Source organism: Heliangelus exortis, chromosome 5 (assembly GCF_036169615.1).
Source record: "Heliangelus exortis chromosome 5, bHelExo1.hap1, whole genome shotgun sequence".
Taxonomy (NCBI): Eukaryota; Metazoa; Chordata; class Aves; order Apodiformes; family Trochilidae; genus Heliangelus; species Heliangelus exortis.
The window spans coordinates 41,224,000-41,249,924 of record NC_092426.1 but is presented as its reverse complement, the minus strand read 5'-3'; the positions used below and the strand labels follow the sequence as shown (position 1 = coordinate 41,249,924).

At 48.2% G+C, this 25,925-nt stretch overlaps 3 long non-coding RNA genes across 4 annotated transcripts in view; 2 read left to right on the top strand and 1 right to left on the bottom strand.

Annotated features, from left to right (window-relative positions):
- The first annotated feature begins 8,462 nt into the window (after positions 1-8,462).
- Positions 8,463-10,376, top strand: LOC139796639 (uncharacterized). Its single transcript, XR_011726077.1, has 3 exons — positions 8,463-8,899; positions 9,000-9,175; positions 9,609-10,376. It is a non-coding gene; the product is annotated as an uncharacterized lncRNA (long non-coding RNA).
- A 3,208-nt stretch (positions 10,377-13,584) lies between these two features.
- LOC139796637 (uncharacterized) lies at positions 13,585-24,328 on the top strand. Its single transcript, XR_011726075.1, has 5 exons — positions 13,585-14,041; positions 15,877-16,078; positions 17,358-17,453; positions 21,669-21,862; positions 21,989-24,328. It is a non-coding gene; the product is annotated as an uncharacterized lncRNA (long non-coding RNA).
- LOC139796635 (uncharacterized) overlaps positions 14,077-25,925 on the bottom strand; it is a 521,507-nt gene continuing 509,658 nt past the window's right edge. The window contains exons 2-5 of one of the 2 annotated variants that reach the window (XR_011726073.1): positions 17,384-17,496; positions 15,911-16,024; positions 14,259-15,122; positions 14,077-14,124 (exon numbers count right to left, since the gene is read on the bottom strand). This is a non-coding gene — a long non-coding RNA (uncharacterized lncRNA). Of the gene's footprint in view, positions 14,129-14,258; positions 15,123-15,910; positions 16,025-17,383; positions 17,497-25,925 lie in introns of both variants that reach the window. The other variant, XR_011726072.1, reaches the window with a different exon arrangement.

Genomic DNA, 25,925 nt, shown 5'->3' with positions numbered 1-25,925 from the left:
TGGAAAGGGATGGAGGGGACATGGGGCTGTGACCACTCTTCTTGCTGTGACAGCTCTTTCTGTCCTTTCTCCTGGCTCTCTGGCACACACCCATCCTGCTCTGCTGCCCTACACTCACCTCTCTGACTTCTCTCCCTCACCCTTGGTGACAAAGGCATCCCAGATGGCTTTGGAGGGCTCTGGGTTGCCAACCCATCAGGAGTTATAGTGAGGGTGCTGAGCTGGGGCAGCTGCCTGGAGAGGTGCTGCAGCCCAGGATGAACTGAGCAGCTTTTTCCCTCTTGCATCCTTTTACCCTCTTTTTACCCTGGGCTGACCTGGGTTCCATTTGCCTTGCAATAGTTTTGCCTCATCCCCTGGGTGGGGCTGGTTACTCAGGGGGGGTCAAGTCACCCCAACTCAGATCTGAGCCCCACCTCTTGCCTTTTACTGGAAATGTTCTGTTATTTGAGGATTTTTTAAATTTTTTTTTCTTACTCTCTTGGCTCCCACAAGCCCTTGGTCTGGCAAAAATCTGGTTTTGCTTTTATGACACTTTTCCACGCTTCCTGTCTGTGGAAGCAAAAAAGCTTGGAAATCAGATTCCCCTGTTTTCAGTAGGCTGGAAAGGGAGAAGGGAAATGCATCAACTATTAAAAAATAATCATAACTTGCTAGCAGCTTCCTGCCAGGGGCTGATTTAAGAACAGAGAGGCCACACTGAAAGAGAGGGTCTGATGGACTGCAGTTGAAGTGTCAGCTGAAGCTTGGGAGAGTCATTTGTTGTAGGGGTTTTTTATTTTTGTTTTTTTTTTTAATGCATGATAATCCTGTCCTCAAAAAGCTTTTCCTAGAAGCTCTATCATGCAAGTCAGGTGCCACAATATAATTTTAGCTTGTCTGCCTATTACTAGTGCCCTTATTTACATACCTTTAGCTATTTTCAGTGCCAGTTGCACCAGAAGTTTATTATGGGTGATGTGAACCCTGGGTGTCACTTTTTTTTCCCAGCTAAACAGAAAGGAGAAGCAGCAGCCAATGCAGGGAATCCACAAGGAAATCACCTGGCCCAGCAGATCCAGTGCCCATGGCAGCATCCCTTAAGGAAATAAGTTTGGGGATTGCTCTGGGAGCTGCCTGAGACCACAGTCACCCAGCCCCCAGCTTTAGGAGTCAGCAAAAGTGTCAGTGGGGATGAGGTACCCCAGAGCAAATGTTAAAATCCTGCAGCTTGTTCCCAACCAGACTGTCCTGGTTTGAGAGGACCAGGATGGAAAAAGCCTGCTTGGGACATGAGCAGGCTGTGGCTGCAGCAGGGATGATGGGGAAGGGAATGGATGAAGAGCAGAAGGAAGCCTGAGTTTGCATTTTGGCCAGAGCTTGTTTGCTGCTCCCATCAGCAGTGCCCCAAGTGCTGATTCTCCTCTCCTTATTCTGCTTCAGGCAAGGCAAATCACAAACTGGGGTGAAACCCCCAAAATAAACAGAATTAAAGCTCTCAAAATAGTCCTCTCCACGTATTCCACGTCTTCTAATGGCATCTCTTGAACGAGACTGCTTGTTCCCCTTCAGACAAGCTTCCAGGGGCTATTTTAATCCATTTTTAGTTGCAAATAGCATTTATCAGAGTCAGAGTGGGCTGGTTGCCAGCTCCTTCAGTGCTTTGACAGCCTGGAGGGGAAAGTGTCTAAAAACAACTGGGTGTGCTTCTCCTGCCTGTGCCCCTGCCCAGGGGGATTTTTGGGGCCAGGAGAAGGAAAGGTTGATCTGATAGAGCTTTGCTGAGCCCTGCAATTCCCCTGTCAGCAGCAATTGTTCCCAGGAATCAGAGCCCTTCTTCCTGTCATCAGCGTGGATGTTTCCAGCTGCCAGTTAGCAGTAGTGAGAAATCAAGAAGCAAGGTTGGGAAAAAAAAAATAAATAAATGGTTAGAGAGCCACTCATTTCTGAGTCACTGCTTAGAATGTGACCCCAGCTAATTTTGTCCCAAACCCCTCCCTGACAACCACCTCGGGGCCACTGGGTGGTTTCCAGTGGGTTCACAAGCTCTGCTGGGTTGATAAACTGTTCAAAATCATCTTTTAGAAAATGCCCCTTCCAACACTGATTTGCATTCCTAGGGAAGCAGGCATGGACCAGACCATGAAGCTTGAATTCTCCCTGTCCCTGAAGGCATCTTGGTGATGGTCACTGTCCAGGCTGCTGCCCTACCCAGTGATCTGTCTCAGGCTCTGGGGCTGTCAGCTTTCACCAGCTCTAAATCAGTTTTAAAATATCCTGGGAATAATGTGTGGTGATTTCCCTGATTTCCCTGGGCAAGGGAGAAAGAGCAGCCAGAAGGATGGAGGGGGCCTGGTAGAGGTTGACATAGGAGAGAAGAAGGAAAATTCTGCTCTGTGTCCCAAGGTCATTCAGCATTTGTCACTTTGATCCAGTCCTGATCCATTGGTACCTCTGGGATCTGAAATGCAGAGCAGAAGGGGTTGTCAAGCAAGAAGACCTGATGAGCATGGGATACCCCAAGGCAGCTTTGGATCCACGAGTGGCCAAACAGCAGCAGAATAATGAGAAATCCATTTCAGCAAGAAACCAGTGGTACCTCTTCATTTTTCTGAGACCCAGCTATATATTTTCCACTGTGCAAAATTCAGGTGTTTGCCAGTCATAATGCACATTTCAAGGGTATATCAGAAATGACATAATGTTGCTAAGTTCTGGTTTCTTTATTATTTCAAATGTGAAAGCCTGGGAGTAACTGATCAGATATGTTAATGTGGAGATGGAACCAAGCCATTAGGGAATATTAGATGATTTTACTCTATTTAATTTTACTGGCTCTGGGAGAGAAAAAAGGAGTCTCAGCTGGAGGCAAGCAGGTAGCACACATTCTTAATTATTCAAGTTTGAATGCCAGCTGAATGACTTTTCTTGACCTCCATCAGTGCACAGCCAGGGTTTGTAATCTGTACTTTTGTTGCCTGAAAAATCCCATAAATGTGACTTATCAGCTGTGTGAGATGCCCCCAACACCAGCAGGGCAGTTACACTTTTTTTCAGTGAAATGCAGCTCTTTTAGGGACCCTTAAGACCCTTCAAGGGTCCCAGCAAAAGCAAGAGCCCTTACCTACCAACTCCTCTCAGTTCTGTTTCACCTTCTGTTTCCACAGGAGTGTTTGGGAAGTATTTAAACTTTTTCGTGGAAGGAAGATAGGATGATTCCCTCTGCTGCAGGGCCCTGCTTCTGCTCACTGCCTCCACTCTAATTCATTTATCATGAAGTTTGGCAAAGTTTTGATCTGCTAGATCTCACCCTGCTTGTTTTCCCTGCCTGGGCTTCCCCCAGGTGATTCTCTAATGGGAAAAAAAAAAAAATAAATCCAATCTGCCTCCTGTAAGTGCAGCCCCCTGTGAGGATGCTGCAATCCCAGGCAAGAAACCCCAGCAGCATCTTCTCTATTGCACTGCAGCAGCTCCTGGGCTGCCAAGAGCAAGCAGGGAGTTGGGGCCAGGACCTGCAGTCCCCCTGAGCAGGCAGCCACTCCTGGCACACTGCCCCAATAGCTTGGCTCCTTCCCACCTCTGTGCCTTGCCTCTTGTGCCAGCTGGAGCCTTGAGGAAGCTGCTGCTGATTTATAAGCTCAATAAATATCCCTGGTGAGAATGGAGATGAAAGCATCTCCACCTCCAGCAGGGCTGGGGTGGTGGGGAGCAATCCAGATGGGTGCAGGGGGACCTGGAAGGACCATTTAATGGTTCTTGCAGTAGTTATGAGTTACAGAGGTGCCTTTTCATCCCTCCTGAGGGAGTGGGACATCTCCTGGTGAGGAAAGGCTGAGGGAGCTGGGGCTCTGCAGCTTGGAGAAGAGGAGACTGAGGGGTGAGCTCAGCAATGGGGATAAATATGGAAAGGAGAGAGCCAGGAGGATGGAGCCAAACTTTTGGTTTAGTGATTACCTTGTGGTGTTGGTCAGAGGCAGGCAAGAACAACTCAGGGAGAAGAGAAATGTCTCCTGGATAGGATTGTCTCCAGCTGGATGCTCCCAGTGCTGTGGCAGGAGGGCAGGACCTCCAAACCATCACTGCCCTCTAAACAGCTTTCCTCTAAGCCCATCTTGGGCCAGGCAGTGGTGGGAAGTTTGGGTTGAGAGGACAAAGGGAAATGGTTTCCAAGTGGGAGAGGGGAGATGGAGGCTGGAGATGAGGAAGAAATTCTTTGGGGTGAGAGTGGTGGAGTCCCCATCCCTGGAGGCCTTGAAAAGGCATTTGGAGCTGGTCCTTAAGGACATGGGTTAGGAGTTGGCTGTGGTGTTGGTGCAAGGTTGGGCTGGATGAGCTTGGAGGTCTCTTCCAAGCTAAAACATTCTGTGATTCTCAGGGATGCCCAGTGACAGGACAAGGGGCAATGGGTACAAACTGGAGCATGGGAGGTTCCATATAAATCTTAGGAAGAATTTTTTCAGGGTGAGGGTGAGGGAGCCCTGGCCCAGGCTGCCCAGGGAGGTGGTGGAGTCTCCTTCTCTGGAGACATTCAGACCCCACCTGGATGTGTTCTGTGGGACCTGCACCATCATTCCCTGCACTTCCCTTGCCAGGAGTCAGTTCCCAAGGCAGAGCAGGACATGTTGTGCACATGGACCAGGGCTGGCAGTCCAGATAAAGGTCCAGGACTGCTTCTTGTCCCCAACGTGCTGTCCTGCTGGGAGGCACAGCTCAGAGGTGGGAGGCAAACTTAGCTCTTTGCTGCCTTTAGCATCTCCTTTCCCAGCCTCTCCTCCTCCACCCTCTTGTCCAGGGCACTTGGACAGAACACAGTTTTGGATGGGCTTCAAGAGACCTTTTAAGGCTGTGGGGTTTTTTTTCCTTTATAGCTGCCATTTACTGGTAAAACTTGTCTGAATTATGCATGCTTTCTCCAATGAAACAGGCTCAAGAACCTCTATTTTTAGTCCAGCTCTAAACAAGTGCAAGAATTACTGCCTGCTCCTCCTGCATCCGTCTGGGGGCCTCTCCCTCCCCAGGGCTGTCAGCTTTCTGTGCCAGGCAGTTGTTTGGTGGCAGAAAGAGACAGAGAAATGGGACTATTTAGTCTCAAAGAAAGCATAAACTCCTTTTCCAGAATCATAAAAAGCTCCCCAGCCTTCCTGATTTGTCCCAAGAAGCTGATCCAGGACCTGAACAAGGGAGCTGCTCTTGGACCAGGATGGCTGAAAAGTGTGCAGGATTTTAGAGGACTTTGGAAGGCTTTTAGGAGAGGTGTGTGTACTGTTTGCACCCTGATCTATTTGTGCACATGACAGATATTTAAAATGCACATTCTGATATCAAGAGCCATACTTGAGAACTCATTTGCAATCATAACAAGGCCTCCAGCTGACCTGCAGTTGTGTTGACTGTGCTAAGGGTTCTTTACCCCAATATCTGTTTATATAAAGCATCTATGTCCTTTCTCTCTGTTTTATATACAAAGTCATGTGGTGTCCATCCCAGGAAAATCATGGTCCAAGCTCAGCACTGAAGGATGCTGGAGGAGCCCATGAGATGGTGATTGCCACACACCCACTTCCCGGGACAGCTTTGCCTGCCTGGACTCTGTATGTCACTTAAACCCTCAGAAACCATAAAATTTTGAAGCCCAAGCAGAAAGAGAGCTTATTTAGCAGATCTGAGCAGAGCTGGTCTCAGGGAGCTCTCATTCCCTTGGTTGGGATGTGGCTGTGCCTCCTTTCACCCTCGCTGGGCTCATGAGCATCTCTGTGGAATAAAGGAAATACCTTTTTTTTCAGCTTCCAGAACTCACCCATGTCCCACACCACCCCAGAGCCATGTGCCCAGGGGCTGGAAAAGAATCAGCAAAACCAAAGCATGGGTAGGGGCTTCCCCCCTGCCCCAGGCACAACCTCCTGGGTCAGAAGCCCCAGGGCTGAGTGCCATGGGGACCATTTTCTTCTCTGCTTCCTGCAGAGCAGCATCAAGGCATCTGGAGCTGCTTTTCTGCTCACTATCTCTTCATCTGCAGGCTGAAATGAGAACCAGCTGGTGGCTGTTTGGGATTTGCTTTAGGAAAAAAAAACAAAACCAACAAACCCACAACATCTTCTGTAAAGCATCGTTCTGTTTGCAGTTCCTGCTTCCTTTCCCATCTGTCTGAGGAGCTGGGTTTGTTAATGTCCCACTGTCCCTGTGTCCTCACTCAGGGTGGCTCCAGGATGCAGGGGAGAGGACACATTTCTCCTGGGACTGTTTGCTGAGGGGCTCCTGCAAGATTTTTCTTTGCTATTTGGCTCTGTTTCCATCTGCTTATGGTTTCCCTCCTCCTGTGTTTCCCAGGTTTGAGCAAACCCAGGGATCTCAGAGCAAAACACCACTGCCACACCATCTGCTTTCCCAGCAAACCAGCACCCTGCCCAGGCAGCCAACTGGGAGCTACAACTGGGATGAGCACCAAGGGGCTGGGCTGCTGGATTCTGCACCCTCTACAAATATTCCAAAACACGAGGCACGGGGCCAGCTCTCAAAAACTGGGCAGAGCACTCCCAAAGGTGTTTATCCAGCTCTAGACTGTAGTTTTTCACACCTGTCTTTTTGTTTTCTGTCTTTGATTTTGTCAGAGCACAAAACTGCCTGATTTCTTTAACAGGTGAGGCCAGACGCTGCTGAAAGTTGCACCAAAATTTTTATTTACTTCATTCTGGGGTTATGTTCATGCTCAGCAGAAAAGGAAGAGGAATTCTGCTCTCTGTCCTCATTTTTGTTTCCAGAGATGTCCTTTCTGTCCTTCCTCTTTGCTTCACTTGATGGCAGCTCCATGAAGGGGTTAGAGCTACACTGTCCAGCTGTAAAGTCCATACTGGACTTCTCATCTTGAACTAAGGTAACTGTGGCTTTTAGAATGAAAATTCCACTTTCTATTGTTACTTTTAATAGTAATTAAAATCTTCTTTTAACATAACTGTTCTGATCTTTCAGCACTTTCAGAGGTCTGGCCATTCTTGCTGGGCCCTTTTTATATTTTTATGATTATCTGTTCTGACAATGAATCTCACCCAATAATTTCTGCTTCAGTGTTTCTTGAGATACATTCTGTGTCTGAAAAAAGACAGTTCTTTGGTCCAGGACCTTAAAGTGTGGAAGCTCTACCCCAGCCCTATGTAAACTACTCTAATGGCTCACAGCTTTAGTTAAATAGTGTTCACTGAAGTTCATCTGAATTTGTTTGCCTTCTGTTTTGAGCCATGACATCAAATTATATTCCTGTTGTGTTTTTTGTTTTTTTTTTCTCTCTCTGCCTGATTAAAGAGCTCGAGTATTAATCATTTCTTCTTCTGCTGTTAATTATAGACAGTGCTCAAGTCATCTTTTGACCTTTGGTTGGATAAACTTGGATTGACCTTCTTAAGTTTCCTGCTAGAAGTATATTTTCCAGATGCTGAACCTTTCCTGAAGCTCTTTCCTGACCTATGGCAATTTCTGTGTTGGTTTTCAGCTGGGGACACTGCCACAGAGCCCCACATTTCTCTCCCAGTGAAGTGCAGCAGTGTCTGTTCCAGCAACTCTGGGTAACTGGGGTCATGATGTCTCTGCTTTTACCCCTTCCATGTCCAAACATCCCATTTGTCCCAGAAACCTTAAGGATTTGTCTTTAACTGACTGGGGTTGTTGAGCCTGGAGAAGAGGAGGCTCCCAGGGGAGCTCAGAGCAACCTTCCAATATCTGAAGGGGCTCCAAGAAAGCTGGGGGAGGGCTTTGGACACGGGGGGGTAGGGAGAGGACAAGGGAAATGGTTTCCAAGTGGGAGAGGGGAGATGGAGGTTGGAGATGAGGAAGAAATTCTTTGGGGTGAGGGTGGTGGAGTCCCCATCCCTGGAGGCCTTGAAAAGGCATTTGGAGCTGGTCCTTAAGGACATGGGTTAGGAGTTGGCTGTGGTGTTGGTGCAAGGTTGGGCTGGATGAGCTTGGAGGTCTCTTCCAAGCTAAAGATTCTGTGCTGAGCCCCTGTGCCAGGTTTCCCAGGGAAGCTGTGGCTGCCCCATCCCTGGCAGTGTCTCAGGTCAGGTTGGATGGGGCTTGGAGCAACCTGGGCTGGTGGGAGGTGTCCCTGCCCATGCAGGGGTTGGCACTGGGGGAGCTTTAAGGGCCCTTCCGACCCAATCCAGTCTGTTTGATCTCCCAATCCAGCTGTTGGGCTGCACTGGTTTTCTGGGGACCACATGCAGGGACTCCTGGAGTAGCAATCCTCATTTTCAGTGTTTGAATGGAACTCTCTGGCCATGAGACTGAAAGACTTGAGACTGGCAGACTAAAAAATATTGTTCCTGCAGTTTTTTGTGGTTTTTTTGTGGCACTGGGGGAGCTTTAAGGTCCCTTCCAACCCAAACCATTCCATTATAACACACCATGACCCTTGGCCAGAGTCAGGTTTGGAATCACCCTTGATGGATTTCTACTTGGTAAGAGACTGTCTTGCACTCTACACCTTAAACCATCACCACCCAGTGCTCCCATGGGAATTGTCCTGGTTTGGATGGATTTACCACCACATTGCACTGGGCAGGCTCCTAGGTGGAGCTGTACAGCTGAGCATGCTCCTTGCCTTAACACTCCCCATTTTGGCATAATTTTTAATGCTACCTGTTCTCTGTGAGCAGGATGAATTTTTCAGGTTGCTGTTTTACTCTGAGAATGCCAAGGGAGGCTGTAAATGCCTCCCCATGTAAATATCCTGATACATTTATCTACATTAAATAACGAGTGATCTCAGCAGAGACAGGAGCAAGTATTTATCAGCAGGTCTGTTCCCATGAAAACATGTGCACCTTTCCCAGAGGGAAAAGGGAAGCTGCATCTTTGGAGATAGTAAAAACTGAACTGGACAAGTTCCTGAGCAACCTGACCACCTTGCAACACCTGGAGCTTGGATGAGGTGACTTCCAGAGATCCCTTCCATCCCCAATTTTTCATGTAATTATATAATTATGACTAACTAGGTTGCTATTTTTAATCATTGTCACCCTTCTCCCCAGTGACAGGTTCCCAAGAAGAGGCCCCACAGGTTTAAAGATCTTTCACACGAACATCTGCTGGAAGAACTCCCAGTTTATGGATGGAAAAGCACTTCCTTAGTACAAACCAAGCATTCCTGGAAAAGCATCCTGCAAATCCAGAGGCTGGCAGTGTTACAGGTGGTGTCTGCTATCAGGTGTGTTTTCTGGGGGCTGCAGAGATTTCCTGGGGTCTCTCTCATGCTCTCTGGCTAAAGGGAACCACAATTTGAGGCTGGGCTATTCCTTCATTTCCTGGATCAGGACTTCCAGGCTGGAAGCCTCCAGGAGAGGTCACTCCTCCCTACCTGCTGTCAGGGAGCTCCCTCTTCCCAGAGCAGGTCCTGCCCCTTCCCTCTGTGCCATGCAGCAGGACAGGAGGAAGGAAAATCATCTCTTGAAGGTGAAAGAAGGGGCTGCTCCATTTCTCTCTCCTCTGCACTCCCCAGGGCTTGGCCAAGCCCCAGTCAGGATTTGGGGTTTTTTTGCCTTAATACCTATGGGAAATTCCTGTGTCAGTGGTATGGAATCCTGTTGTTCCACCCTTTGCTGAGATTTTCTCCTCTCCAAGCTTTCCCTTCCCGTTCCCAGATCATTCTTCCTGCCCTTCCTGAAGTGCCTCAATTCCCAGGGGCCCCATGGAATTCCCAGGAATCCCATGGATTCTCTTGACTCCAGGGAGCCCGGGGGCACCCTGCACCCTACCCTAAGTGTGCTTCATGGTGAGAAATGTGCTTTAATGCCAGAAAAAAGAAGCCCAGCAGAGGCAGGAGGCAGCTGGGACCCCTGGCATCTCCCAGAGGGGGTGATGGGGGGCACAGCAACCTCAGGGCTGTGTTTGGGCAGCATGAAGCTGCCTGGGTCAGTGCTCCAGCTGCTTCCCCTCCCTTTTATTTTCCTCCTGGTGGATTCAGTTGTTGGTTTGCATCTGCAAGGCTGAGTGGGTGGCTTGCAGGTTCTGTACTCTCTGTTCTTTCAGGGGTTTGGGATGCTCTGTGTGTGCTTTGCAGAAGGGATGGGGCTGTCAAGGGATGGCATCATCCATCTAAATACCTGGTTTAGCTGTTACACCAGGAAAATCTGATGGGATGTAAGCTGACATCTTTTCTTCATCTGGTGAAAGGAAATCACGATGTTTAGGGTTTGGTTTTTTGTTTTTTTTTCAGGGAAATCATTTTTCAGAAGCCTGAAAGTGGATAAACAAGGAGATGCTTCCTCTGCTTGCCTTTGTTTGGCTGTCAAAACTTTCCCAGGCCCCCTTGCTTTCTGGTTTTCACTTGTTATTCCTCCTTTTGGATGACACCAGAGAAACGAGTTGACAGGCAGTGGTGTCTGAGGCAGGGAGAGAACTCATCTTTTTTTTTTTTAAACTCATCTTTAAAAAAAAAAAAAACAACTTTGCTGTGGTTTTGGCAGGGCTGGAGCAGTGACCCTGAGTTTTCCCCCAGGGTATTCCTATCCCTTAAGGAAAATGCCTGGAACTGCCCTCTGGGATTGTCCTTTGTGGCTGGGAAGCTGTGCATGCATTTTATCTAAGGAATAGGGGCTACCCTCAGGCTCCTGAAGATGAGCACAGTGCTGACTTCTTTAGGAGGTTTCATTTGGGCAGTTCTGAAGGCTGGGTGCAGGAAGGCAGCTGGGGAGCTGAGGTTTTTGGCTTTCAGGGCAAGGCCTTGGCAAATCACAGCAGATAACAAGAGCAGAGCAGGAGGGCACTCCTGGGACATTTATAGTTGTGTTAGTTGGAGTTTTAAACAGCAAAAGGTGAGGAACAGTGCCTGGGGTGGCTGCACTGCTGTGTCACAAGCCTGTGCCAGCTGGATTTGGGGCTGGATGGAGACAAAGGGGCTTTGGTGGCTTTATAAGAGGCAGGGAGAAGCTTAGCCATGAGTTGGAGGTCCCTGGTCCCTGTGTTTCAGAAGTCCAAGTTGGAAGAGTTCCAAGCTGTGGAAAGGGAGGAGGATGGTGAGGAGCAGCAGAATATAAGGGCAGGGGAAGTGGGGTGGGGAAAATCTGGAGCTCCCTCTGAAGGGAGAGGTCAGGTCAGTGAAAGGTTTCCCCATGCCACTTGTTAGAACTTCTGACAATACTCAAGTTCCTCTAAACATCAGTTTAGACACCAGGGAGCATGCAAGGGAGCTCAGGTCTGGGGGGGTTGACTTTCCACTTCCCTGGTCTCTTCTATTTGTCCTTCTTTCATCTGTCAGCCTCACCCTAGGGCTGAAAAAAGCTAGAGGTTTAAAAACTGCTTCATGCAGGTCCTGTGTAGGGCAGATCCATGTTACTGGCAGCCACTAACCTGCTGCCTCCTCTCCTTTTTCCCTGCACCCAAGGATGCAGGCACACTGCAGCACCCCAAGCATCCTCTGGTCCAGGCTGATCAGTGGATGAGAAGCTGGTGAGTGAGAAAGGGTGGGAGAGCGGTGGGGATGGATCCCAGGAGTGAGAGGAGGTGCACGGTGTGGCTGGAGGGAGCCAGGGAAGTGCTGAGCAAGGTGTAATCTACAACATCCACAGCAGATCCCAGTCTTGCCTGGGGATCACTGGCATGGCTTTTCCTCTGTCAACCTTCAGCATAGCATGGAAACACAGAACGATTTGGGTTGGAAGGGACCTCTAAAGCTCATCCAGTCCAACCCCTGCAGTATCAGGGACACCCTCACCCAGCTCAGGATGCTCAGAGACTCCTCAAGCCTCACTTTGAACATCCCCAGGGATGAGGCCTCAGATACCTCCCTGCTCCAACTACCAACCTCTTCCATTTTTCCACCACCCTCATGGTAAAGAGCTTTTCCCCAACAACCAACCTAAAACTAAATCCCTCGTGGGACTGTGTGTGGGAGGGAATAAAAGCCAAAGGTGTGAAGCCAGGGCTTCACCTGAAGGTTTCCTGGCAGCATTTTGTCTCTGTAGAGGTGAGTCTTGGGTTGAAAGGCAGAATAATGCTCTGATAAACACCTCCCCATGGATGGAGCTGCCTTGCCTGTCCTGGAGCTGCTGGCTTTGCCATGCTCTGGATATGCCAACGATGATGCCATGGGTGATGTCCCATCACCCAGTGATGGGGATGTCCCTCTGGAGCCCAGTGTTGGGGCCTGGGTGTAGTGGCAGCTCTCTGGTGGTAGGGTCCATCCTCAGGCAGGAGGAAAATGCACCCAGGAAGATGTCCCCAGGGCTGTATCCTTCCCATGCCTGTGTCCTACCCCTTCCCTGGTGCAGACTCCCAGTCGGTGAGCTCAGGGTTATGCATCAGCCTCTTCTTGCTGTGACACTGCTCATGTATTTCCTCCTCTCCCCCACTGCCTTTCCAAGAGGAAGCTGTGATAATCACAGGACTTCTCATGCTCTGTCACAGAAATTGGGGATAATTACTCCATTTCAGAGGCTTTCAGAGGTGCAGCCAGGGAACAAGGCTGGGCTCTTTCTGAAGTTATCAGGCAGCCAAAGCATTTGGTAGATGGCACATCAGGGCTGGGAAATGACTCAACCTTCCTTGTTAAAAGCAATCTTTGGGAATAAAATCAGAGGGAGAGGGCTGAGGAGGGGAGGGGAAAGGAGCCTTGAACAGCAAACAGAGACGCTGTGTTCCCTGCCACTTGGTGCAGTGTCAGAGGTTTCCTCTCACCAGAGCTGGGGCTGAATCATCCCTTCAGCCACCAGGATGTCCCTCTGCCACCCTCTGCTCAGTGTAAGGCCAAGCTTTTCCCAGCAGGAAGAGGTGGGTGCAGCTGGGCTGGGCACAGCCATGGCCCCACCATCAGCAGCACAATGCTGCAGCTCCTCTGGGCATGGCTGCAAACACTGGGGTTCTGCAGGGTGCTGAGGACAGCCCAGGATTTTGTCCTAAAGTGTGGGAAGGGAGGGTTCTAACTGCTGGGTAGTGGCCTTTTACCTCTTGGTATTGAGAATTCAGTAGAAAAATCACAGAATGGTTTTATGTCTGGGATTTTATAGAATCATGGAATGGTTTGGGTAGGAAGGGCCCTTAAAGCTCCCCCAGTGCCAACCCCTGCATGGGCAGGGACACCTCCCACCAGCCCAGGTTGCTCCAAGCCCCATCCAACCTGACCTGAGACACTGCCAGGGATGGGGCAGCCACAGCTTCCCTGGGAAACCTGGCACAGGGGCTCAGCACAGAATCTTTAGCTTGGAAGAGACCTCCAAGCTCATCCAGCCCAACCTTGCACCAACACCACAGCCAACTCCTAACCCATGTCCTTAAGGACCAGCTCCAAATGCCTTTTCAAGGCCTCCAGGGATGGGGACTCCACCACCCTCACCCCAAAGAATTTCTTCCTCATCTCCAACCTCCATCTCCCCTCTCCCACTTGGAAACCATTTCCCTTTGTCCTCTCAACCCAAACTTCCCACCACTGCCTGGCCCAAGATGGGCTTAGAGGAAAGCTGTTTAGAGGGCAGTGATGGTTTGGAGGTCCTGCCCTCCTGCCACAGCACTGGGAGCATCCAGCTGGAGACAATCCTATCCAGGAGACATTTCTCTTCTCCCTGAGTTGTTCTTGCCTGCCTCTGAGCCTGCTCAGGTCTTGTGTGACAAACTCTGATGGCAGAACAAGTTTCTCAGTGTGCAGAGCATGGGCTGGCTGTGTTTGTTTTTCCTGCTGCCAAGGTCCTGCTTATCTGCCCTCCATTTCAGTCCTGTGCTGCCTGGAAATATTCTTATTTATGCAGCTGAGGCAGAGGCCCTTTTTGTTTTAACTCTTCTAAGTTTGAACTGGAGGAAGGGAAATTATGCTGTCTGTCTCCTTCCTGCTGTGGTGCCTGATACAGGGGTTGTACAGAAAAGAGCAGGTTCTTGGTCAGTAGGAGCCATGGTCAGGTACATTTAGATATCTTCTTAAATGCATTCTTTATGGCTAATCCAGCCTTTCTTCCTCCAAAAGTCACCCCCAGGGCAGTGAGCACCAGAGACTTCAAGGCAGCAGCAGGGAAGAGCTCTCAGCGGCAGGGGGGACACCACATCTGGAGGATTCTTTCAGGACATCCTTGATGTCATCTCAGAGCAGGTCTGGAGGCCATCTCCTGGGATATCACCAGCTTGGCAAGCAGGAAACTCATTCTGCAGACCCTGATAAGATATTGCTGGGTTCTGTCTGCACAGAAATAGTTTGAAGCTCAACAGCAACAAAAAGAAAAAGAAAAAAAAGGGTATTTTCTACATTCAGGAGGTGTTCCTTCCTTAGGAAAGGTCACAGGTATATTTAGTGCTTAAAGAAAAGCCACCCCTGAGAGCCCAAAACTCTGGGAACCTTTGTCTGTTGCCTGAAGAGCTCCTCTGACCCAATTCCATGGTTCTGTTACAGACAGAAATCCAAACTGGATTCCAGTTGTGACTCCAAAGCCTTCCCACCTCCATCTCCAAGTGGCTTCCCAGGATATTGAATTTATACTGCCTCTGGGATGCTTGGCTTCTCTCTGATGCAGTTTTACTGCCCATAAGTAAACAAGAGAGTGAGGTCTTAATGAGATTAATTCCAGGAACTTCAGCTCTGCAAGATAAATGCAGAACTCACACCCATCCATCAGTGTTTATCTTCTAGATTAAATCTCAGTTCCAGCTGGGGGGGAGGTGTTAAGGATTAAATTCCTGACCTAGAGGCAGGCCAGCTGGGTTTCAGTTAGCTTCTCTGCCATTGGTTTTCTGTGCAAATTTGGGCAAAGAGTTTTATTTCAGGATAAAATATTTCACCTTTAGTTCACCTCTTCATTTGCAAAGTGAGGGCTGCAGGAACTTTGTCTTGCAGGGGTGGAGGTTCTCAGACATTCCTGGTTTGGAAGTGCAATAAATCCACCTGTTTGATGCTACAGATGGACAAGGCAACACAGGGAACTGGGTTTGCCTAAAGGCTGTGCTAGAAATGATGGGTTAGGCAGTGAAATTATATGTCCTGATGCCAGGTCCCTGCTTCAGCCGTCCTGTTGCTGTCTCTGCTACCCTTGGCTTTGCTTCTGGGGTGCTGAGAAGTTTCACCTAGGGGCTAAAACCCTCCAGTTTCTCTCCTTTACCAGCTGCTTTTTTTTTTTTTTTTTTTTTTTTTTTTTCTGGGAAGTGTTTCAGATTAGCTCGGTCACTTGACTCTCTAATTCCTACAAAAAAAAAAAAAAAAAAACAAAAAAAAGGTTTGGTTTTGCTTTCATAGCCTGACAACACGCTGATGCTTGTCACTGGACTTGGCTGCACAGCACTTCCCATGACCCCAGGGAGATATTTTGGAAAGAATATCAAACAAGCATCATCTGGCCCTGAAAGGGAGCATGTTCAGTAAGTGTGTGTTGCAAGCACTGACGTCAAGGGAGACAGAAATCTGGGCAGAACTTTTCTCCCCCTGAAAATGTTGTCATCAAGTTGTTTTCTGAGGTGCTGACTGCTGTCACAAAAGGACCTTGGTGCTGTTTATGCAAGGTCTGCTTTGCTTTTCCTCCAGTATTTACAGCATCCTCAGTCCCAAATATCAGTGGAAAAAATGAGGCTTTGCTACTTTTTTTTAGGACGATTGCACATCTGCCTGGTGCTGCACAACTTAAGGTTCTGCCACACTGTGGCTGATGTTCCAAGGGTACTGACAAAGTGTGTGTCCATCTTGTTTAATGGCCAAAGGAAAGAATTATTAATGCAAAGCTATTAGAGAAAGAAAAAACAGAAATATGTGCATGTTCCTTTTTTTTCCCTCCACCCTAGCAGCTTTGCTATCTCTTTTTTTTCCCCAAAGACTGCTGTACCTGATTGCTCAAAATGATTGATTAGTTTAGTTTAAAATAACCAGATTGTTTCACCTAACTGTATCTGAAATATCTGACATATTTTTTGACATTTCTATAACAAGGTGTTCACACTCTTCAGGCTGAGATCCTAAGCAGAGCTGGCTACCAGTTACCTTTGGGGATTCCAGTCCACTGACTGGAGCAGAAGACCCTTTGCTGTGAGAGCCCCCCATCCAGGCCCAGGATAATTCAGTTCCCAGGTTGTTTTCCTATGCCACCTCCATGCCCTGATGTGATAAAAAAGGTGGGATGGCTTCAGGAGAGGAATCTAAAAGCCACAGGTAGTGTGGGAATTCTGATGGTTTGGTGCTTGGGACCCTCTGGGGGGAGGGATCCAGAGGGCAGAGAAAAGGACATGTAAAAAAGATTTGGAATTGGGATTCCCTGGTGCATGATGAAGAATTAACACCAGGGATACTTTAGGGCCCTCTGGACATCTCTGCTGGAGCTGCTCTGCTTCATTTCCAAAAACTCCTGAGGTCCAAGTGAGTGTGGTTCCTGGGCTGAGGCTGCCCCAGGGGAGGTTTAGGTTGGACATCAGGAAGCACTTCCTCAGGGAGAGGGGGATCAGGCACTGGGATGCAGTGCCCAGGGCAGTGCTGGAGTCCCCATCCCTGGAGGGGTGCAAGGAAAGGCTGAGGTGGCACTGAGTGCCACGGGATGGTGATCATCCCAGAGGGATTTTCCAGCCTCAGTGACTCTGTGATTCTGTTCCACATCAGCTGCTTGGTATCACCTTCCTTCTGCAGACCTGGGAACAGCCTCCTCTCCCTTGGGAACCCATCCATTTGGACTGATTCCTTTGGCTTTTGTAGAAAATTCCGCTCCTTTCTCCCCAAGAGAAATAATGTGTTTTCCACCTAATGAAACATTGCACTTCATCTGGAGCCAAATGTTTTTGATTTGCCCAAATATTCCAAAATTCATCAATCTCGGGGGGAACTGCAACAACACTTTCTCTAAGGAAATTAATGAGTGCTTCAGCCTCATGCTAAAGGCAAGGCAGAGAAAGGATGGCAATGCTGTCCCCCCTTTGCACAGAGAGATGTGCAAAACACTCTCAGGTTGAGGGAAGCCCTTTGGGTGGGGGTTGGGGAGTGACACAGAGGCACCCAGGGGGCTTCCCTCAACCTGAGCACACACAGAATCAAACACAGAAAAGTTGTGGTTGGAAAGGACCTGTGGGATCACAGAGTCCAACCATAGACACACACAACAGGCAAAAAAACCCCCTCCAACCTCAGCCACCAGAGCATGCCCTGAAGTGCCCCATTTCCCAAATCCCTCCAGGGTTGGTGACCCCAGCAGCTCCCTGGGCAGCTGTCCCAGGGCCTGACCACTCTTTCAGTACAGAAATTCTTCCTCAGGTCTCATCCAAACCTCCCCTGCTGCCACTTCAGACCATTTCCTCTGCTCCTGTCATTATCCACCTGGGAGAAGAGCCCAACACCCCCCTCCCTACAACCTCCTTGCAGGGAGCTGCAGAGGGCAATGAGCTCTCCCCTCAGCCTCCTCTTCTCCAAACTCAACATTCCCACTTCCCTCATTCTCTCCTCACAGGACTTGTTCTCCAGACCCTTCCCCACCTTGCTTCCCCTTCTCTGGACTCTCCCAGCTCCTCAATGTCCTTCTTGGAGTCAGAGGCTTCTGCACCAGGTGAGCCACAGGATCCCCTTTGCTTCCCATGGAAAAAGTCACCCTACAAAATGAGAGGTGAGTGGTCCACAAGTTCAGGGCTGTCCTCAGGCAAAGGGATGAGCTGCACAGCATCACCTGTCCTTAGGGCACCTTTGTCTCTCCCCACCAGCAGCCAAACCTCTCAGTTTGGGCACCCTGGGGCTGCTGCTTGGGAGCTCTTGGTGGAACAACATCCAGGCTTGCAGCTCCTGCTGTCGTGACACTGACCTTCCTCCAGACCCTAAAAAACATGTCCAGGGAAGGACATGGTGACACCATGGCCTCACTTATTTTCTCCCCTTGCAGCTGCTGCCTCTGGTTCTCCTGTATCCCAGCAGGTGTGATGTTTGTGTGTTTGTGTGTCACAGGGATCCCTTCCCCTCTGCCTCCAACATCAAATCTGTGTTTCACTCATCTGCCTTTCCTCATCTGCTCATGATCTTTACTCTGTCCTCCTCCTGAAGGCTACAGGAAGGGGAAGGAGGAGCAAACTCTCTTCCAGCAGTGCAGGAACAGAAAGCTGCAGCTGCAATTGCAGCCCTGAAGAGCATAAACCCCATCATTTCTTTTTTTTCAGACAGACAAAGCCTCTGCAAAGCCCTGCTGGCAGCCACCCCAGCCAGAGCCATCTGCATGGCACATCCCTGGAGGGCTGCAGGGTGGGGGGGATGCTGTGTCTCTGCTCTGCATTTGCCTCTCACTTTGTCATTTTTATTCCCTTCTCCTGGAAGCTGCTGAAGTGCTTCTTCCCATTTCCCACCCCCACTGCAGTGCTAGGATTTGGTTTGGGTGCTCCCTTCCCTCTCTGCAGAGCAGCTGCCACCCTGTCCCTCCCTGTCTCCAGATGCTCTGGGGGTTGGGTGACCTGTCACCCTGCCAGTCACCCTGTCACTTCTGGCTATCCCAGACACTGCTGGGCACAGGACTCTGCTGCTGGGGAGCCCCTGCCTGCAGCCCAGCTCTGAGCAATCATACAAAGGTTTCAGTAGGGTTGTTTGCATTGTGGGTTTTGAAAAGCTGCCCAGGCCTTTCCCCACCTTTCCTTTTTTTTTTTTTTTTTTTTTTTTAAATGTAATTTTTTTTAATGAATTCTCTCTTTTTATATCTGTGTTTTTATAGAATCCCAGACTGGTTTGGGTTGGAAGGGACCTCCAAGCTCCCCCCCAGTGCCAACCCCTGCATGGGCAGGGACACCTCCCACCAGCCCAGGTTGCTCCAAGCCCCATCCAACCTGACCTGAGACACTGCCAGGGATGGGGCAGCCACAGCTTCCCTGGGAAACCTGGCACAGGGGCTCAGCACAGAATCTTTAGCTTGGAAGAGACCTCCAAGCTCATCCAGCCCAACTTTGCACCAACACCACAGCCAACTCCTAACCCATGTCCTTAAGGACCAGCTCCAAGTGCCTTTTCAATGCCTCCAGGGATGGGGACTCCACCACCCTCACCCCAAAGAATTTCTTCCTCATCTCCAGCCTCCATCTCCCCTCTCCCACTTGGAAACCATTTCCCTTGTCCTCTCCCTACCCCCCCGTGTCCAAAGCCCTCCCCCAGCTTTCTTGGAGCCCCTTCAGATATTGGAAGGTTGCTCTGAGCTCCCCTGGGAGCCTCCTCTTCTCCAGGCTCAACAACCCCAATCCTTCAGCCTGGATTCCCAGGGAGCTGCTCAGCCCTCTGAAAATACTCAAAGTAAAAAAAACTTCTGCTGCCAGGGCTTATGAGGTGCTGACCTCTGAGCAGGTGGACTGATCTGTTTGGATACCCTCTCAGGATGTTACTGATTTGGTGTGATTCAAAGATTTCCCAGGGAATGAAACCTGAACTGACCCTGGGCAGAAGTCAGCTCTGGGCACGTTTCCCCATCCCATGACACCAGGACAGGTTTTCTCTCTTCTTGCCTGGAAGAAGGTGCTGTATGCTCTTCATCCTTGTCCTGGGACACCCATGTACAAAGACATCTCCAAGCAGAGCTCAATTTCTCATCATCCTGAGGACTCACCAGGCAGAATGAGTCATGGTGCAATTTTCCATCGTTTCATCTCAACTTTCAGAGCCTCACTTCATTTGTTCATCCTCATTTGCTCACACTCAGTGGTTTCTTCCTGGATGCTGAAATCAGCAGGATTATTTTTGTCACTTGAATGGAAGTTGTTTGTGTTTTTTCCTTAAAAACACAGGTTGTTTTGGGTCAGGATACAACGAAGGGAGTGAAGGGCTGGGCAGGTAAATGGAGCTGCTGATGGAAGATGCCTTCCTACAGCCTTTCCTCTCTCACTTCTATGTACCTCAGCACTTGAACAATTTAGTAACTTAAAGCCTTGCTCAAGAAAACAGAATAACTTTTCCCAGAGCAGAGTACTCGATAAAAAGCCTTTAAGTCTTTGGAATGACTCAAGGACCTTCCTCTCTTCTCACGTGCCACAAAACAGATCTCTGCTATTCCCTAAAATCACAGATCATTCCTTTCCCTCCTGTCCCTTCCTCTGCTAAAACAAACCCAATTCTCTGCAGGATTTCTTAGTATTTTGAAAAATACTCTTGTACTGAAGCTTTCAGACCTACTGTATTACATCATTTCTCTTTAGCCAAGCCTTTATTCTTTTTTGTCCTTTTCAGCTCAGTCCTTTTCACATGCATTAAAAAAAAAATCTTTGCTTATTTTTGCCATATTTGCAGACTTACTACCTCATTTCTTTTGTCTCTCAGCCAAATGGCAGAGACAGCTCAGTCCTGCCAGTCAAGCTCAGTGCTCCCCTGTTTGTTTTTCTTCCCTGAATTCCCACTTTGTCAATGTCCTCCTGGTAATGTGCTAACCAGGACTAAGCAAGAGCCTCCCAGAGGACATCACCACCAGATCTTAATCAGGATTGTTCTTTCTTTCCTTCAGAACATGATGTATTTTCTCAGATTCTGGAAGAAAAAAAAAAACCAAACAACCCCAAAAAAACCCAACCCAACATTTTGTTGTGTAGCATCCCCACGGAGTTGACTTTTTCAGTGGTAGCTGAGGAAGATTTTTGACCCTGCCAGATCTGGGGCAAGAGACTCCTGGGGATAACAAATCAGGTCCTGGACCTCTGCTGCAGTTCTGCCAGAGCACTGGCAAGTCAGGTTGGGTACTGTGCTCCCCAGTGAGCCCTGTCCTACTTCCTTTCCTTCCTTTATCCCATTTTCTCTGCTCTTTTTCTCATGGCAAAAGAAGTTCAGCCCTTTTTTCTTGAGTCAGTAACTTTTTTTTCTCTTCTTTCCTTTTCTTTCCTTTTCTTTCCTTTTCTTTCCTTTTCTTTCCTCTTTTCTTTTCTCTTCTTTTCTTTTCTTTCTTTTCTTTTCTTTTTTTCTTCTCTTCTCTTCTCTTCTCTTCTCTTCTCTTCTCTTCTCTTCTCTTCTCTTTTTTCTTCTCTTTTCTCTTTTTTCTTCTCTTTTCTTTTTTTCTTTTTTTTTTCTTTTTTTTTCTTTTTTCCTTTTTTTTTATATATTCAGTTCAATCTTCCGACACTGCAGAAACTTTTTTCCATGCTATCTATGATATCACTCTGTATTAGAGACCTTTCTTTTCCTGTAACCTCTGAAAGATTGTGTGAAAAGTATAGTGTATATTCAGATACTTTGAGAAAGCGTATAATAATAATAATAATAATAAACCCTTAACAAATAATTACCAGAAGCCAATTTTTAGGGCAATTAGATAATGGAATAGGTCAGGAATATCTCTGCCCCACTTTTTCATTTTCCTACTGTCCTTATGTCCTATTTCTGTGGTTTTAAACCCTCACAGTCCTTTGGGAGCAAGAAGGAATCCCTTGAAACCAGTGCACTTGAGATGCCTGGAGCATCTTTTTCACAGGGGTGATGGATGAAGCAGAAATTCCCTTGCAGATCCTCCCAGCTCCTTCTGAGCACTGATGGGAATTTCCTGTGGGGCAGCAGGAGCACACAGGGGAAATCCAGGAGAAGGGAAGGAGAGGAGAAGCTGAACAGAGGACAGGTGGGGTCATGCAGATTAGGGAAATTTTTTTCCCACCTGGATATTAGGGAATTAGGATTTTCCCCACCTGCTTTAGCAAAGGAGAGATGAGAGGGTGGTGAGCATCTCCTCTGAGCTCCTTTTTCCAGGTCTCTGGGTGGTGCCTGGGATTTCTGCAGGTCCCTTGGGGTCAGCAGCTCTCACTTCTTCTTCCTCTTTGCCTCTCTGTAGACTCACAGCTGGAAAAGTCTCAGGGGCTCCATCTGCTCCATCTTATCCAGTGACATCCAGGGCATCCATGGAATGCAGAGGAGAAATCCCTTGGGACTCAGCAGGCAGCACTACAAGGGATGGACATCAAGTTGCCACCTCCTGCCAAGAGCTTCTGCTGGCTCAGACCTCTCCTGATAACCCAAAAAGCTCAGGTCAGGGGTTTTTTGTTGCTGTGGGTTTGGAAAATGTTTGTTCTTCTCTTTCTTTGGTGTCCCCAAGGATCTGACAGGGAGCTGTGGAACCATATGTGTTTTACAACCCTCTCTAATATTTTCCAGGCTCTGGAAAGCTAAAGGTTGGCCAAGCAAGCCCCAGAGACCAGGCTGAGCTGGTTCCTTCAGGGCTCTGAAGCAGTTGTCCTGGAAAAGAGCTTTGGGCAGGTCCTCCTTGCTTCTTCTGGTGATGGAGATCTTCAGGCACCTCTCTGAACACTCATCTGAAATTCCAGGTGAGTGTCTGCCTCCTGGTCTGGGCCATCCATGGAAATGGGAGCAAAATTCCCAACACCTCTGGCTGTTTGGTCTGCTGCTGAGCTCTCCCACACAAAATCCTCTGAGAAAAGGATCCTCTGGATCTCTCCACTCATTTTTTATTTTTTTTTCCCCTCTCAAACCAGTCAGACTTGCTTTAAAGCATTACCCAGTTTGACTTTAAAGCATTTGTGGACTTGAGCAGACCCAGTGGTTCCTTGGCTGGTTCCAGGCTGGGTTTCACCCAGAACCATTTGGGTTTAACTGCTGCTCCCTGCGCTGGGACGTGGGGTGGGAAATGGGATTTCACCCCCTCCTACTCTTGACAGGCAAACCCCAAAGGGGTCCAGCTCCTCCAGGGTTTGGGTAGGAGCCCAGGAAGTTTGTAGGGGGGGTTCTGGTGAAGCTGGGTTTGCAGAGGGGCCAAGCACATCCCTGGGGCAGCACTCTTGACGTCAGTGCCTGGCTCAGCATCCAAACCTCCTTCCTATTTTCTCCTGAGCTCCCAGGGCCTGGCATCTGGTTTGTGCTTTTGTTACTGCAGCTGCTTTAATAATTCCCCCAGTCCTGGAAAAGCCACCCCCAAGCTCATCTCTAGAGCTCTGTGATTGCTCTGATGAACACAAGCCTCTCCCCAGACTGATTCATCTGACTAATGATCCCCTTGGTTGGTGCCTGCTTGTGGTGAATGCAGAAAAAAAAACAAAAAAACCCCCAGAAAACAGCCATTACAATTTGTTCTGTTCTTGAAAATTCTGAAGGCATTGAATGATGAACTGAAAAAGCCTTTTTGTCACTGCTGTCAGTGGATGGAGCTGGCAAGGGAGGCAGCAGAAATTGGGCTGCTTCAGGGGAGCTGGGTGGGATGCTGCACCAGGGACCCCTCACAGGTGCTTTCCTGAGCAAAAGGGAATTCCTGGAAGGTTTTTCCATTGTGAAAGGTGAAGAAAAGCCACTGGGGTGTAGAAAGATGAAAGAGATTTTCCTTAATGGTTCAGAAAATGAGATTCTATCAGCACCTTCTCAGTGCAGGCTCAGTCGAGCAGGACTCAGACTTAGACCAAGGGCTCATCCCTGTCTTCAGAAGAGAGCACAAAATGCTACTAAAATGGACACTGTTTGGCACTTTGATCACCACGTTTAACCACCAAGAGTACTTCTTCTGTTGGCATAAATCCCCACTGGGTTCTCAAGGCCACATCTTCGAAACTCCTCTGGATCCATTTATCCAACTGTGTTCTGCACATCAAAACTCAAAATACTTTGCTTCAGCTCTCTCTGTTTCATTAGCACATGGTGTGGATGTGTCAGAGGATGGGCTTCCATCATCCTTAGAATTCCATTCTATTGTCAATATTCTCCTGATCCTTTCAGCATACCTTCAGATTGGTTGGTTTTGACCACTGCTGAACCTTGAGCAGTGTTTTTATTGAATCATTTGCAACTGGTTTCATTTTGTTTTCCAAACACCAGAAAAGGCAGCTTGCCTCTCACTGAGAAGTCCTCTCTGCAAGTTAGGACCTTCTGAGACTCTTACATTGCCTTTTCTTGGTGTCAGGGGTAAAGGATCCAAACCCTAATTTAGCTCTTTCTGTGCCAAAAATGCCTGCTTGTGCTGGAGTTCCCCTGGATGCATTTTGATGGAATGAGTATTTTGAATTTCTCAAGATGTGCACTCCTAGCTCAGCATCACCTAATTGTGGGGAAATTGTCAGCACCTCTTTATGCATCTCTGAGATCAACTCACAGACCTTTCTCTTTTCTTGGAGGAAGATGACTACATCCTGCTTTGGTTTCATGGAAAGCAAGTTAAAGCTTTAATTCCCTGGAAACACATTGACCCAAAGTCCATGAAAACATCATTATCTTAGGACACCTCTGGAATGAAAGCAGAGCTGATGATTTCTGCCACCTCCTTGATTCTTCCTTAAGGCCTGAAGTGATGAAGTTCTCTGTTTGGTGGCAGAAATCTCTATTCAGAAGCCACCACCTCAGCTGCCATCTCACTGACCACATCAGAAAGAAAAGTGAAGTTTGAGAGATGGAGTTAATTTCTGATTTGTCATTAAAAAGCTGCATCATTTTCCACTTGGCTTAAAAATGCTGGTTTAAAAGAGATAATTTCCTTATTAAATTTATTTGCTTGGGGGGTTTCTCTTGGTTAGTTCTCTCCTCTAATATTTTATGAGATGCAAAATGACTTTTTGGTCAAAATATTTGCTGTGGTTAACTGTAAAGAGGACCTGGGAATCCACAATCAGCCTGTGCTGGGGAAAAAGACCAGTGGGAGCTGGTCATGCAGAAATGAAGAGAATTCCCATGAACTGAAGATTTGCCATAAAAGGCACACACCTATTTTTTTAGGAATTACCTATTCCCATTTGTCTCCCTGGTATGTTTGAGACTGTGATGGACTATACAGCTTTTTCACATCCTTCTCTGTGTATCATTTTCTGCTCTTCTTCAGCCCCAAATCTATATTTTTCTATCAGCCCTGTGACTTTTTCCCCTTTTCTTACTGCCTCAGCTCCCTGGAAATCAGGGTTTGTTTATTCATATTTGAAAAAGCCATTCTTAGCTTTTGTGTTTGTAGTGTGAAGCTAGAAGTGGGGTGTCTCTAAACTAACATCCTAGCATTTGAAAAAACACCAAAGTTGATGTTATTGCTCAAAAATTGGAGCTTTAAGGCAAGTCTGGAAAAGGGGAAGTCAGGACGAGTGTTCCTGAATATTTGCTAACTTAGTATTTCGATAATAAAAACTTTGGTGGCAAATAGATGCTAGTTTTATTAATTGGAAGAGGGCATGCCCAGGCCTCCCAGAATTCCATATTTTTGTTATATTAACGTGCACCTTTTTCCCTTCATCGTGCAGCTGATGGAGCAAAAATCCATGAAAGCTGCAATCAAAACTTCTTTCCTTCCTTGCCTCTTGCAAACTGTTCTTTAAATAACTCCAACTGGGTTGGGGCCAGACCTTGACAACTTAATCAGGGGATCACCTGTGGTTTTTCCCCAGCATCCCTGTGGAGCATCTGGTGTGTTCTCCACATGGGACAGGCACGTGGCTGGTACCTGGGTCTGGGAGGGGGACAGCAGTGATCTCTCTCTCTTTCTTGCCTCAGTGGTTTGGAGCACAAAAGGGTGTCTGGTGAGACAAGAGGGCTGAGAGGTGACTCCTGCTTTGGGGCAGAAGGTTTGCATTGCCTGTGCCTCCTGCAGACCCCTGGGTGAGAGAAGCTGCTTCCTCCTGGGTACCCGTGACCCTGGCAATGCCTCTGCCTCCCAAGCTGCTCATGCAGACAGGATGTGGGGTGGTTTAAAGCAGGTTAATATTAGCTTAAACTGCCTCTGGTGCTTTCTGAAAGAGGTATCCTTCAGAGGTTGGGAGGACACTAATGAAAAAATCTGTTTTAGTAATCTTTGCTGTCTGTCTGAGCTAACTATTCTCTGATTTCTCTCTTGCATGTTCTTGCATAGAGTCCCAGGATGAGGTTGGGAGGGAGCTTCAGGATGCCCTGGTCCAACCCTTCTCATCTTATTGTTTCTAGGAGATGTCCCAGCACCCCCTGGAGCTGAGACTTCCAACTTTCCCAAGTGGGGGAATCCGCCCCTTCCCCTGGGAGACCATTCCAAGGTCTGACTGTCCTCATGGGGAAAAATTTCCCTCTTGTGTTCCAATGGAATCTCCCCAGGAGCACCTTGTGCCCATTGCCCCTCGTCTTGTCCATGGGACTCCTTGGACAC